This window comes from Suncus etruscus, chromosome 18, assembly GCF_024139225.1.
Source record: "Suncus etruscus isolate mSunEtr1 chromosome 18, mSunEtr1.pri.cur, whole genome shotgun sequence".
NCBI classification, from domain to species: Eukaryota; Metazoa; Chordata; class Mammalia; order Eulipotyphla; family Soricidae; genus Suncus; species Suncus etruscus.
The window spans coordinates 62,417,570-62,431,209 of record NC_064865.1 but is presented as its reverse complement, the minus strand read 5'-3'; the positions used below and the strand labels follow the sequence as shown (position 1 = coordinate 62,431,209).

Below are 13,640 nucleotides of genomic sequence, written 5' to 3'. Positions count from 1 at the left end.
TAGAACATTTTGAATAAATTCCCTAAAATGGATCATCCAAATGCCTAGTATTCAAAAATGACCCACAGAATCAGGGGGGCAAATATAGGAGATAGATTTTGGGGAGGTAATAAATATGAAAATAGGACTGGATCTAGATCACAGAGGGGAGGGTGTTTGCCTTTGGATGCGTTCAACCTGGGTCGGATCCCTGGTATCCCATAGGGTTCCCCCAAGTACTGCTAGAAGTACCCTGAGCCCAGAGCCAGGAGTAACCCCTAAGTGATGCTGGGTGTGGTGCAAAAACAAAGCAAAATATAAAAAGGAAAGGAAAGAAAGGAAAGGGAAAAAAGAAAGTAAAGGAAAAGAATAGAAGAGAAGAGAAAATAGAGAATAGATGAGAAGAGAAAAGAAGATAAAAAGAAAACTTCATGCTAAAGCAACTTCAAAGATAAAATCAATGTTACAATTGGCAGGAGCATAATTCTTTTTTTTTTTTTTTTTTGGTATTTTTTGGGCCACACCCGGTGGTGCTCAGGGGTTACTCCTGGCTGTCTGCTCAGAAATAACTCCTGGCAGGCACGGGGGACCATATGGGACACTGGGATTCGAACCAACCACCTTTGGTCCTGGATTGGCTGCTTGCAAGGCAAACACCGCTGTGCTATCTTTCTGGGCCCAGGAGCATAATTCTAACAAGGACACCCAGGGTCACCAAACCTTCCAGGACACTCAAATACTGAAGTGGGCTTTTGGAAACGAAATCGTTCCCACATCACGGATTTCCCTGTGGCGTCCCCAAGCCCCAGACTCCAGGACCATGAAGGGTTCTAATGGCAGCAGTTGCCACCCCAGACCCTCCTTCTCCTGATGTTTCCCAAAGCCTGTTCTCCCACCCATGTGATACAAAGCTTCACATTTGCATCTGGAAGAGTCAGAGAAAATTTAAAAAAAAAAAAAAAAGAAAAGAAAAGAAAAGAAAAACACATTTGGTCTCTTCCAAGTCCTTACCCAGAGCTTCCAAGATCCTGAGTCTTTTAATATGCTAATGTGAGGCCTGCAGGGCCCGAGATCACATCAAGATTGTGTGTGTGTGTGTGTGTGTGTGTGTGTGTGTGTGTGTGTTTAGAAGATGCATTTGCTAGATTAGAGGATTGAAATTTACAGTAGCCTCTGAATGCCTCCAGGCCCCTATTCTGGGAGGTTTTGCCTCACCCTGGGTATCCACTGAGGTGAATTGCAGAACACCCAGTTGGTGTTTAAAAATCAATCAGTGCCCGGACCAAAGCTCACACATAGAATTGGGTGCATGGTAAAATTCTCCTGCGGTCGAAAAAAGTTAGTGACAAATCCTAGGGTAATGCCAAGGAACTTTCCCTGGTTCTCAGAATGTGTCTTTTCCTCCCAGTGGTATAGACAAAAATTGGAATCTTCTTTCTTCAAACCCAAGAGTTCCTACTTTAACATCACAGGACCCCAGACTTTCATTTCACTAAAAAAGGAAAGAAAGGAAAGAAAGAAAGGAAGGAAGGAAGGAAGGAAGGAAGGAAGGAAGGAAGGAAGGAAGGAAGGAAGGAAGGAAGGAAGGAAGGAAGGAAGGAAGGAAGGAAGGAAGGAAGGAAGGAAGGAAGGAAGGAAGGAAGGAGAGAGAGAGAAAGAAAGAAAGAAAGAAAGAAAGAAAGAAAGAAAGAAAGAAAGAAAGAAAGAAAGAAAGAAAGAAAGAAAGAAAGAAAGAAAGAAAGAAAGAAAGAAAGAAAGAAAGAGAGAAAGAAAGAAAGAAAAAAAGAAAAGAAAGAGAAAGAAAGAAAGAGAGAAAGAAAGAAAGAGAGAAAGAAAGAAAGAGAGAAAGAAAGAAAGAGAGAAAGAAAGAAAGAAGAAAGAAAGAAAGAAAGAAAGAAAGAAAGAAAGAAAGAAAGGAAGGAAGGAAGGAAGGAAGGAAGGAAGGAAGGAAGGAAGGAAGGAAGGAAGGAAGGAAGGAAGGAAGGAAGGAAGGAAGAAAGAAAGAAACAAAGAAACAAAGAAACAAAGAAAAAGTGAAGAAAAGAAAAGAAAAAAGCAAAGGAACTTGACTTTCTAGTAGATTTTTCCAAGTCTCCCACATGTTTTCTCTCTTTCATCCTTTCTTCATGCTTCAGCTCTTGCTTATTTGGATGGTCCTTGGTGCCCATGGTTAGGAAACAGGCCCTTGTGCTCTTTGGAAAGCTCCACTTTGTAAACCAGGAAACCCTGAAATTAGGGGAAAAACAGACCGGGGTCACAGACTACAGGGTTTTAGGGAGAGCAGCAAAGAGCACAGATGTGGGAGCAGCCCAGAAATAGGAGAGTGGGCCGGGCTGTGGGCTTGCTCCTGGCAGAGGGCAGGGACTGTCTCTAGAGAGCTGTTGTGCCCATAGGACTTGGAGCACCCCGTCCTCCAGCACCTCATCAGCTGCAGCAGGAGAATCAGAAGCCAGGGGTTCCCTGCCATGGCCTCCCCCACCCAACCGCTGCTGGGGTGCACGGGGCTCGTTCGGGAAGTCCCGGGGAGATGGATGTCTGGGCTGGGGCCCTGACATTTGGATGGAGCCCTACAGAAATGAATCTTGTATTTGACATTTCGAGGAGGCTTTCTCATGGCCGAGCTCCCCTAAATCACGCCTGAGGGATCCGTGACAGCAGCTGCCGGAGTCACAGTCACACACAAGAAGGGAAGCCACCCAGGGGTGCAGTCATATGTCTCCTCTACACATGCAAGAGCAACTGGCTCCTGGCCACCTCCAGGGTGTCTCAGAGGGAACCAGCTTCCCTGGGACCCCTTGGCTGCCCTGGGAGAGATCTGCATGGCTCTTTTGGGAGAGGGCTTGGGTCATACTCAGCAGTGCTCAGGGGTTCCTTCTGGCTCTGTGCTCAGGAATCACTTCTGGCAGACTAGGGGGACCTTATGGGATACCAGAGTTTGATCCCGGGTTGGCCATGTGCAAAGCAAACAGTATCCTCCACTGAGCCCCTGAGAGGCTCTTTTTTGAGGAAGGGACAGAGGCAGTTCCATCCCAATGGAGGAAGGGTGTTTCCATGAGTCTGATGACAGGTTTCATGACTTTTTAGCTCTGAGAAAAAATAAGAGATAGCTTTGCTCCAGGCATTGATTCCTACGCATTGACTAGCAATGGTACCAACCAGCTTGGATGCCAATCTTTGGTGATGTTCAGAATTTAGAATGAAAGATGTAGGTTCTTAACTACAAAAGACACTTGGATTCTTCATATGCTTGTGAAGTGCCACGACTTGGTTTATTCCAATAATGTTTAGATTAGAGAAGATCTTTTCAATTATTCAAGAAGATTGTGTGAACCTGCGACGTTCGACTTGGACCTCCTCTATGAAGTTAGAGGCACAGCTGTGTCTGTCCTAGGAACAGTGAATTCAGTGCCCCAAGACCACAACTTCCCCCACTGACAGCCCTGTTCATGCTGACCAATGTTCATCCACCACTCGTCCTCAATGACCACACTCCCATCTCCTTTACTAGTTGAAGACCCTCTGACTGGAGTCCAAAGTTCTGACCAACACAGCTCTGACCCAAGAACCTAAGAAGATGGGCACCTACCTTTGACTTTATCTTCTTCTGGGTTTCTGAGTTGGCTGGGAAAACCTCTCCTGTAAAAAAGGCAAACATGGCCCCAGCAAGCAAAGAACTGGCCTAGGATTCCCAGTGGATGGGTAGGGGGGCAGTTGCGGGTCTGCTACATCCTCCCAAGAGAGTGTGATGGAGACTGTCACATAATCAAGTTGTTGCTACCAAAAGACCAAAGCAGTAGTGTCTCCTTTCCTGAACTCAACCAGTAGAAGGAACTTTCGAGAACAGAAACAAGGCCCACATACCTGAGCATGAGGCCAGTTCTACCACTGGCCTCACCCAGCTCTGGGTCCACAGAGCCTGAAGCATTTCTTGAAGGAAGTGAGCAAAGCGCTGGGTCCACAGAGCCTGAAGCATTTCTTGAAGGAAGTGAGCAAAGCTGGTCGTCCTGTGAGGGGAGCCAAGAGCAGCTTTGCTGTGAACTGTATGGTTCTTCCATGAGAGAATCTGCAGTTGCCAGAAAGGAAGCCAGAAATTGCACAAAAGGATCAGTGTGGGGCAGGAGCAATGGCACAGTGGTGGGGCATTTGCCTTGCACACGGGTAACCCAGGAGGGACCTTGGTTTGTTACCCCAGATTCCCATATGGTTCCCCAAGCCAGGAGTGATTTCTGAGCACAGAGCCAGGAGTAACCCCTGGGTGTCACTGGTGTGTGCCCTGCCCCCCAAAACAAAACAAAAACTAAAGAATCAGTGTGTTCAACTCAGCCCTCATGTGGAGGGAGGGACCCTGGTGGGAAACTCCTCCCTATAGCCCCCCACAGTCCCTCCAGACCTCCATATAGCTGATCTACAGACCTGAGATCTCACTCCTGGTATTTCAGGCAAATTATAACTCGGAATGCCGTACCTTGAACATTTTGAGTCTGAGTGGAAAGTGCAGAAGGGAAAGTCGTCATGGTGGCTAAGTCTGTTTGAATCTCTGGCACCACAGAGAAAGTCCACGACAGTTCCAGGAATCTTTCACGTGCCTAGAGCTTGAAGCTGAGCACCACTGGGCTGGATGTAGTCATAGAACAGACACGGGGGTGTCCTGGTGAGGAGCTAGAGCCTCAAAGATGATGGACATCTCCCCTGTGTTGTCATCCTCTTCCTGGGGCATGTGGATCTCTTCCTTGCTTTGCAGGAACTTGAATGATTGATGTCACTTCTTGGAAGTTGGTCAGATCCACTGAGCCCTAGGAAAATTCACAGAATGTGTGTGTGTGTGTGAATGTGTGAGTGGGCATGTGATTGTGAGTATGGGAGCAAATATGTGAACAAACAGACATGTATGAATGTGTAAGAGTGTGCATGGGGGTGCCTGAGTGTGCAAGAAGGGGTGTGGATGTCTGAATGTGTGAGCTCATGAGTGCAGGTGAGCATGTGTGTATGTCAGTTGTGTGTGTGCGTCCCTGTGTGTCCCATGTGAGTCCCTGTGTGTCAGCATGTGTGAGTATGAGTGAATGTCAGTATGCGTGTAAGCATGTATGAGTGTGAGCATGTTTATGTCAGGGTAGGAGAGTGTGGTCCAAGTGTGTGATTGTATAAATGCTTCAGCGTGAATACAGGTGTGCGTACGTATCAGTACAATATGTGTAAGAGTCAGCACAGAAATGTGTGGGACTTTCTGTGTGCCAGTGTGCCAATGTGTGTGTGTGTGTGTGTGTGTGTGTGTGTGTGTCCTGGTGTTACAAGTACCAACGAGCAGCATTAGAGTGTTTTGGACATGTGGAGACCACAGGGGGAGAGGATCAAGAGAATAGCTCTACACTGCGGTCACCATGTTCAACTGTCCTTCAGGCCTGGGGACAGGGAGGAGCTGTAGTGTTGTATCTCCTGTCCAGGTCCCCTTTGTGACCTGTAACCACAGAACCGGGCAAAGAGCATGTTGACACCCAAGAGAAGAGATTCTGTGTCCCCCAGGCTCCTCTCTGGAACTGACACAACCCAGCACGACTGAGTCACAGCAGGTGCTGGTCCCACAGGCCATGTCGCATGGTGCCTCGAACTCAGAGAGAGTCACTGACTACCCAGATGGAGGCTTCGCCCGCTGCCAGAGAATTATTCCATGAGTCCTTGTGAACAACAGACACAGCATGGGAAACATCATCCAGGCTCTCTGGACCCATGGGAGATGCATTTGGTCCTGATCCCACAGAAAAGGTGCATTTTGCACCCACAAGCTGCTGTTTTCTGGTCTAGTGCCCAGCACTGACTTCCATTTCTACCTTTTTTTTTTTTTTCTGTCTGCCTTCCCCAGCTTCCCCTCCAGGGCTGATGTTGAGCTTTGTTCGGGGTCAGAGGCTGGGCCCTACCCCTTTTAGGAAGCAGTCTCTGGGGACACTGTCCTGGGACTTCACTATCCACACAGCCACATTTCCTTCCCACTGAAAGATCCGTAGCTCCGGGGCAGACTTTGGTGTCTCTCTTCTCCTGGAAGAGACATGTTCATGGAACCCCCTCCACATCCCCTTTCTCCAACCCCCAGATTCTGCTCCCAAACAGGATCTGTGAGAATGTGTGGGATAGTGTTTCTTAACCATGACCCCAAGTTATTGGAGAGGGTCTAAGTTTGTTTCCATCAAGAACAACAAGTGTGAGCTCAGGCAGGAACAGAGCAGAAAGTGACCATGACTTTGATGCCATGTATTGAAGGTCAGTGCCATCATAGCTAAGCAAAAAGAACAGTCTTTGCTCATTTTTAATAATACATGTTAATATTTAATAATGATAAAATATGTGTTTTTTCTAATTTTTATTTAAACTATTGTGATTTATGAAGTTGGGTTTTAGACATATAATATTTTGAGGCCAATCTCATCACCAGTGTCAACCTTCCTCCACCCCTTACCCTCCAGTCTGTCAGCATAATGAGTACCTTTTAAGTTTGGTTGCTAAAATTGGGATCTCATGATTAATTGTTGTTGACTCTGGCCTAGATATTGAGTTCTGTCCTTTCCCAACACCACCTGAGACCCCCTGGGCTCCTGTTCACCACTATTTCATGTGTCTTTCTCCTCCCCTCCCACTCAATTTCTTTTGTTCTCCTCACTCTACTTGGGGCCTAGAGTGTTCTCAACACCCACCCCCCATTGAAATCCCCGCTCACTTCTCTTAACACACATGTTCACAGAGACAATGGCTCAAGACTCTGGACCTGGGATCCAGAATGAAGGAGTGAATATTACTTGCAGGAAGTGACAAATCCGCCCCCCTGTTTGGGGTTACTTGCAGCCTGACCATGCCCCAGAATCTGTCACTATTTCCTTGGGTGGGTGGAGGTGACAATTGCTGGTCCTTGTGGCTTTCCTGCGACCCACTGCCCCAAGAAGAGAGTTCCACAACATTCACGTGGCTACAAAAAAGGGAAAGGCCCCTGGTCCAGCGAGATAGCACGATGGGCCAGGCCCAGCTCTACAGGAAATAACCCTGTACACAGAACCGGGGTGAGCCTGAGCACCATAGGGTGTGTCTCCCCGACCATCACCACCAAAGAGATGAAAGGCCCAAACCCATTCAACAGGCATCACGAAGCCTCTGGCTTAGGATTTCTTTATCTCTTTGGATTTCTTTATCCACCATGAAAAACATGGTGGACCCAAACATTTCCAACCCAAACCCCCACAATTCTGAGTGGTACCTTCTTCCCTGTGTTTGAAGCCGTGCTCTGATGCGATTGGGGGTTCTCCCTTCCAGAGGGTTCTTGGAGCCACGTGAGAGCAGAAGAGGGGAGGGGACTCCGTGTTGAGAGACCTTGATGCCAGCTTGGCCTGTGCACTGAAAGGCCAACCGTGAGAGGTGAGACAGACATCTTCATGAATGGGACAATTAGACATCCTAGAGCAGTCGCCAACTACTTGTTGGCTGGAGTAGTGCTGAGCTGGTTGGCAGGAGGGCAGCCACCTATGGGTGCTGGAGTGACAGACACATTTGCCGTTGTTTCGCTAAGAAAAATAAGCCAGTAGGTGGCATCATCACTGCCCTCAGGTGTGCTAAAAGCTGGCCTTACATCTACCTGTGAGGGTCCCACCATGGCAGACACATACATAAAGAGAACTGTTCAAAGAGAAGCTCCACATTGTTTTCACCTACGTCTTCACATCTGAGAAACACGGAACTAGAGTGGAGAAGGCTTCGGGTTCCTGCCTCTACAAGTTGCTTTTGCAATGGGCTCCTTTGTCCGGGACGGTATTTTTCATGACTAACATGTTTTTGCACAGCCGTGTTTCCTATAAACAGACAGGCACATGCCCAGAACAGCCAGGAGCCTAAATAATCAAAGAGCTTTTCTTCCCTTCTCTGCAGCTCTCGTGAGATCATTCTGACCTCACATGTTGTCATTTATTTATTTGTTTTCATCTGAAATTTTTCTTTCCTTATCTCAGAGGCCTCTTGATGTTCCTTTGTGAGGCAACAGGTTTTCATTGGCACGAATTCCATCCTAGCTTTTAGTGTACTTCTAGAAGGTTTTTTTAATAAGCTATTTACAAAGTTCCTGGGCAAAGATTCTTAGAAGTGAAGCTTAGAGAATTGTTTCCTTGTTAAATCAAACATTTTTTTTTATAATTACTTTAAGTGCCATGGTTAGAAAGTTGTTCATGATTGAGTTTCAGTCATATAATGTCAAACACCCTTCACCAGGACACATTTCCTGCTGCCAAAGACCAATGTCCCCAGTTTATCTTCCTCCCCTTACAGCCTGCCTCTGGGCAAGCATTTGACTTCTCTCTCTCTCTCTGTCTCTCTCTCTCTGTCTCTCTCTCTCTCTCTCTCTCTCTCTCTCTCTCTCTCTCTCTCTCTCTCTCTCTTGCTGTAGTCTACACTATTGTTACTGAAGGGGTATCCTACATAGCATTTTCTAACCCATGGACTAAGCTTCCTAGCCCTCAGTTCTATTGTCTCTGGATATTATTACCCTGCTATCTTTTATCCCACAAATGAGTGAAATTATTCTATGTCCATCCCTCATCTTCTGACTCATGTCACTCAACCTAAAACCTCCTTCATCCATCCACGAATAAGCGAATTTCATGACTTTAATAACCCTAAACTTGCAATGGCCTAAACTATCCCAAAGCTGCAAGGCAGCTGAGCAGATCGGAGGAACTAGCTGGCCCATCAGCTTTGGGCCCAGAAACAGCTCCCAGACTATTTGGCTCATTCACACCCGGATCATTCAGGACACTCACACTGTGTTTTCTCAGAACATTCTTGACTTCACTAGGGCAGCATGGTTCCAGTCTTGTCTCATGTCCTGAGTTCAAAGTGGAAGATATAGTTTAGTTCAATATTTCTGGAAAACATTCCAGATACCTCAGAAAACTCAGACCTGAGCCTCCACATGACCCAGAAATCTCATGTATTGGCCCTCAAGGATCCAAAGACCCATTGAGAAAAGGCGCTGTGCTGCTGAGTTCAAGGCAGCTGTTCAGGACAGCCAGACCAAGAACAGCCAAGACAAAAGATAAGAGAAAAGACAAAATCATGCATTTCACTGCTGCATGGATGGAACTGAAGGAGATCATGTGAATAGAGCCATGAAAGGGTGAGAGAGAGAACAAGAGAGAGAAATTCAGGGTATTCTCTCATAGAGAGACATAGAGAGGGTCATAGAGAGACAGAAGGAGAAACAAACAGCTCAAGAGAACAGAGCTTGAGAACTGTCTACACAGGATGAGTTGGCCATGGGCGATGGCCTGTAGGTATGGTGGGGAGACCCCAGGACAGCTGGAGGGAAGGGGACACACTGGCAGACAGTATGGCATTGGGGCATTGTCTGCACAAAACTGTTTGCTTCAGGATCTTGGTGCTAGTACCAGGGTGGACTGGCTCCACCCTCTGGTCTCATCTCTCCACTTGGACCAGTGTGATACCATTGGTGCTTGTGGTCCTCCTTCAAGGCATAGGAACATTCTGCCCAGAGCAGACACTTAGTGTGGACGAGGTGCTTTTTGTTGCTCCCTCTGTCTCATCTGTCCACCCATCCATTCATCTGTTCCTCCATCCTTCTGTCAATACATATATACATGCATGCATGCATAGGTACATCCACATATCTATCCATCTATCAATTCATACATCCAACTATCCATCTGTCTATTCCTCCTTACATCCATCTATTTATCCCTTCCCAGATAACTTGCGAGCTGAGTGACTGAGGAAACATTTCATCCTTTTCATGATCATTTCGGTTTTGAAATTGTGAACCATGGCAGAACTATTACAGAGGTGTCAGAGCTGTGGAAAGGGGGATCGTGCTGGGCAGATCGGGCAAGAAAGGGGATCTGGATCCAGAGATGGTGGAGCCAAGGGTCTTGGAATTCAGAGAGAGAAGCAAGGGCCTTGGAGGCCAGCTCAGGGTGTCTGCAGGGTCGCAATGGGGGTGCTGTGTTGAATGTTTCCAAGCCTGGTTGCTGACCCAGCTGCACCATGTCTCAGACCCTCACAAGAAGCCACTTGCCCGGTGACAGTGAGCTTCCAGAAGTGGCTGCTAGTCTCCTGACCTCTCTTCAGAGCCTCTCCCTTACCCAAAGCAAAACATCTAAACAATTCTCTGGGTTTGGGTTTGGGTTTTTTGTTTTACTTTGGCCATACCCAGTGGTGCTCTGGAGTTACTCCTGGGTCTGTGCCCAGGAATCACTCCTGGCAGTGCTCGGGGGACCCTCTGGAATGCCAGGAATCAAACCCATTCACTCATCTATTCATCTGTGCATTCATCCATTTGTCTATACTTGCATCCATCCATTCATCTGTATATATATCCAACTATGCATTCATCTATCTATTCATCCATCCACCTGTCCATCTGCCTATCTGTCCTACTGCTCACACCAATTTAGTCACGTGCAAGGAAAATTCCCTTCCCACTGTGCTCTCTCTCTGACCCCACATCTAAACAATTTTTAGGGCCTTTTAGAAAGGAATCAGCTGCACTGGATAGTGTTAGCACTCAAAGAACTGTCTGAATGTGTGGTGCAGGAGAGGAACAACAGAGCAGGGTGGCGACACATTCACAGAAAGACAGGGACAGCGACAACCACAGACACCCAGTCTCAGTCGCCACTGGTGCCCAAAGAGAGAGTGGAGGTCGTTGTATGGTCTGGCCCCTCCACCTCCGGCTGCCCTCTGGACTATTCTGGATCTAAAACTCCAGCAGGAGTCTGGTGTGTCCGAAACAGCCACCAGGGGTCTGAGAAGAACCAACAGTCGAGTTCAGTCACCCCCATCTTGCTTTTGCTTTCGTGGGGTGCAGACCTCAGGAGAGTCAATTCCGCCCATCCCAAGCTGCCCACCCCTCCTGACTGATTTCCCTTCTGACCTTTCGGGGTTCTCCGACACCCTTTTCCCACTCGCTGGCCCAATGCGAGGCTGGCGGGACAGATTAATGACAGCTAATAATGGCTGATAGATCTGGACAGCGCCACATAATGAGGCGAGTCTCTCTCGGGCTTCCCAAGTGTCGGCACTAACAAATTCGCCAGGCCCACACGTAATTAGTATGTAAAGGCAGTGATGGCTCAGTAAATCCACCGGGAAGATGGATGGCCCAGGAGGGAATGTTGGGGAGGCGGGAGCAGCGGTCCCCATCAGGCTGCACTAAATCTCTGTGGCTGGCCCAGACCCTTCTGCCCATCGCCAACTGCGGGCAGCTTACCTTTACAGTAACATTATTCCTGCCATGGCTGATAGGCAGAATTTCATTATGTCACCGCTAATGTTTCCATATTTCTGCCAAATGTCACCCTATGTAAATGAGGAGAGGTGAGGGCTTCTCTCCGGCAGTTTCTCCAAAGAGGCAAGGCCTCTGCCCACCAGCTCGGGAGTTACTTGATGGAGGAAGGCAGAGGAGGCCCCCAGGCGGGCAGGCGGGAGAGGAATGGGCCCTCGTGGCTCTGGGGCACCCAGGGGAGACCAGAAGAGTCAGGGGCTGGTTCCCCCCCCCTCCAGGAAGCCGTGAGCAGAGACAGGAAATGTGAGAAGTGACTCTTGCTTGGGTGGGTCAGCACTTTGCCTGGCCTGCTTTGAGCCCAGACCCAGGCCAGAGGAGATGCAAGGTTGGGTCTTGGGCTCTGGATTTGAGCCCGGGGCTGGAGGCAATGATGAGAAACGATTTTTACACCTCGCAGGGCCAGAGCTGGGCTTGAACTTTTCTTTCTGACTCATGGCTGGGGTTCTCTGCAAGAGGCACTCTCAGGCCTCTCATGGGGTGAAGTGGGTCAAGGGGCCCGCTCAAAGTCTGTATGTCCCCACTGTGAGAGGAGGGACTTGGACCTCACATTGGCTTTGGGGAAAGACCCACAGACTCTGGAGGTAGCCCAAGCTATCAGGGCCTTGTAGGGTCCTAGCTGAGGTCCCCTCAAACCCCCTACCCTCCTTGGCCTGATTTGATTGTGTCGAGTGATCACTTCTGATCTCCCAGGCCCCACTGTCTTGGCTGAGCTGGTTTCAAAGACTCTGCCCCAGTGCAATGGGACAGTTAGATTCTGTTGGCCTCTGGGCCCCCTGACTGTTTCCACAATCACAGTCCCCTTCATAGGGTCACATGACTGTCACCCCTTCATTCTGTCTGAGTCACAGGATATTTTGTCTTACTGGTTCCCAGACCTTATCCTGCACCCATCTCTGCCATTGACTTCTGGAACCTTTTTTTTTTTTTTTTTTTTTTTTTTTAATAAATGAATGTTTTGTAAAGGCACAGTGAGTTATAAATCTACTCAGCATTGAGTTTGGGGCCAACCATGTTTGGGGTTCAATCTCACCAACAGGTCTATCTCCCTTTTCAGGATCACCAGGGTCCCTAGGGTCCCTCCTCCCCAAGCACATTTTTTATTTGGTTCTTGTACACAGGGTCTCATGTTTTTGGTGCTATTGGCTCTGTGGTGTAGACACAGACATTTGCCACTGCCCCACCTGTGTGGCCAACAGAGTCATCCCCTTAAAACCCACTGCACTCATGGGATTCCTTTTCTACATACTATAGACCCTTTCACTCATCTTAACTATACCCCCAAAAGACACACAAGTCCCTCAGCCCCTTCAAATGGTGCTCCTCAACCTCCGTTGCCTGACATCTGACTTCAAGCTTGGCACATCCAGGCTTGGTGGGTGTCTGGATTGGGTAGGGGTCTGGGATTGGTGGGTGTCTGAGTTTTATGGGTGTTTGGGTTGGTGCGTATCTGGGTTTGGTGTCTTTCTGAGACTGATGGGTGTCTGTGTTTGTTTGGTGTCCAGGTTTTGTGTCTGGGTCTTTGGCTGACTCACAGAAAAGCAGCTTCTCTCTATATCAGCAGCATGCAAAGACCCTTTGGGTGGTCTGAACAGGGATGAGCATCTACCTTACCTACATGTTGGAATATCTCAGGGGTCTACAAAAGGGGGTGAAGCTCTGTGATGGGGAGGCAACAATGGAGAGAAAACATTTCTTGATCCAACATGGAGCTTGAACCCAGAGTATATTTGAAAAGATTTAAAACTGAGAAGAGAATACCACCTGAAAAGATGAGCAAAACATCTGAGCATCTCCCAGTGTTAGATGATCAGCTGGCACCAGAGGAGGAGACCAGCCTCATCAGATGAGAAAAGGCAAGTTCAAGATCACAAGCAGCCCAAGTGGAGAGAGATTTAGCTGCCAGCATACAGGAACAACAGAGAAATTTATTTTAGTATTGAAGCACCATGATGCTGACAGTCATTCATAATAAAGTTGAGGCATTTGTTCTCAAACAAACTGCATCATTTTTTCTTTTCTTACAGTCTTCCACTGTGTAGACATAATGTTGTTTCCTTATTCACTCATTTGTACTTGGACATAGGTATTTCAAGATCTTGCAGTGAATATAGGTGTGCAAATGTCTTCTTAAAGTAGAATTTTGGGGCTCTTAGGTAGATGCCAGAAGGGGGATTATTGGGTGTAAGTAAGAGCTGGTCTGCACAATGGGACTCACCATGGGGGAAATAGATGGGTGGGTCCTGGGGGCATGTGGGATTAGATAGATTTGAAGGAGGTGACATTCTAATGGACAGTGTGGGTTAAAATGTTTTGTGCATGACACTCTCTCCTGAAA

The 13,640-nt window shown here is 47.8% G+C and overlaps 1 protein-coding gene across 2 annotated transcripts in view; it reads left to right on the top strand.

Moving 5' to 3' along the window:
* The window catches only part of TMEM14C (transmembrane protein 14C), a 1,060,545-nt gene that overhangs the window by 574,015 nt on the left and 472,890 nt on the right, over nt 1–13,640 (top strand). The window contains exon 1 of one of the 2 annotated variants that reach the window (XM_049765094.1): nt 7,261–7,264. The exons of the other annotated variant lie outside the window; for it this stretch is intronic. The gene's annotated coding sequence lies outside the window, so the exon portion shown is untranslated. Of the gene's footprint in view, nt 1–7,260; nt 7,265–13,640 lie in introns of those variants that run through there. 2 annotated transcript variants of the gene reach the window in all.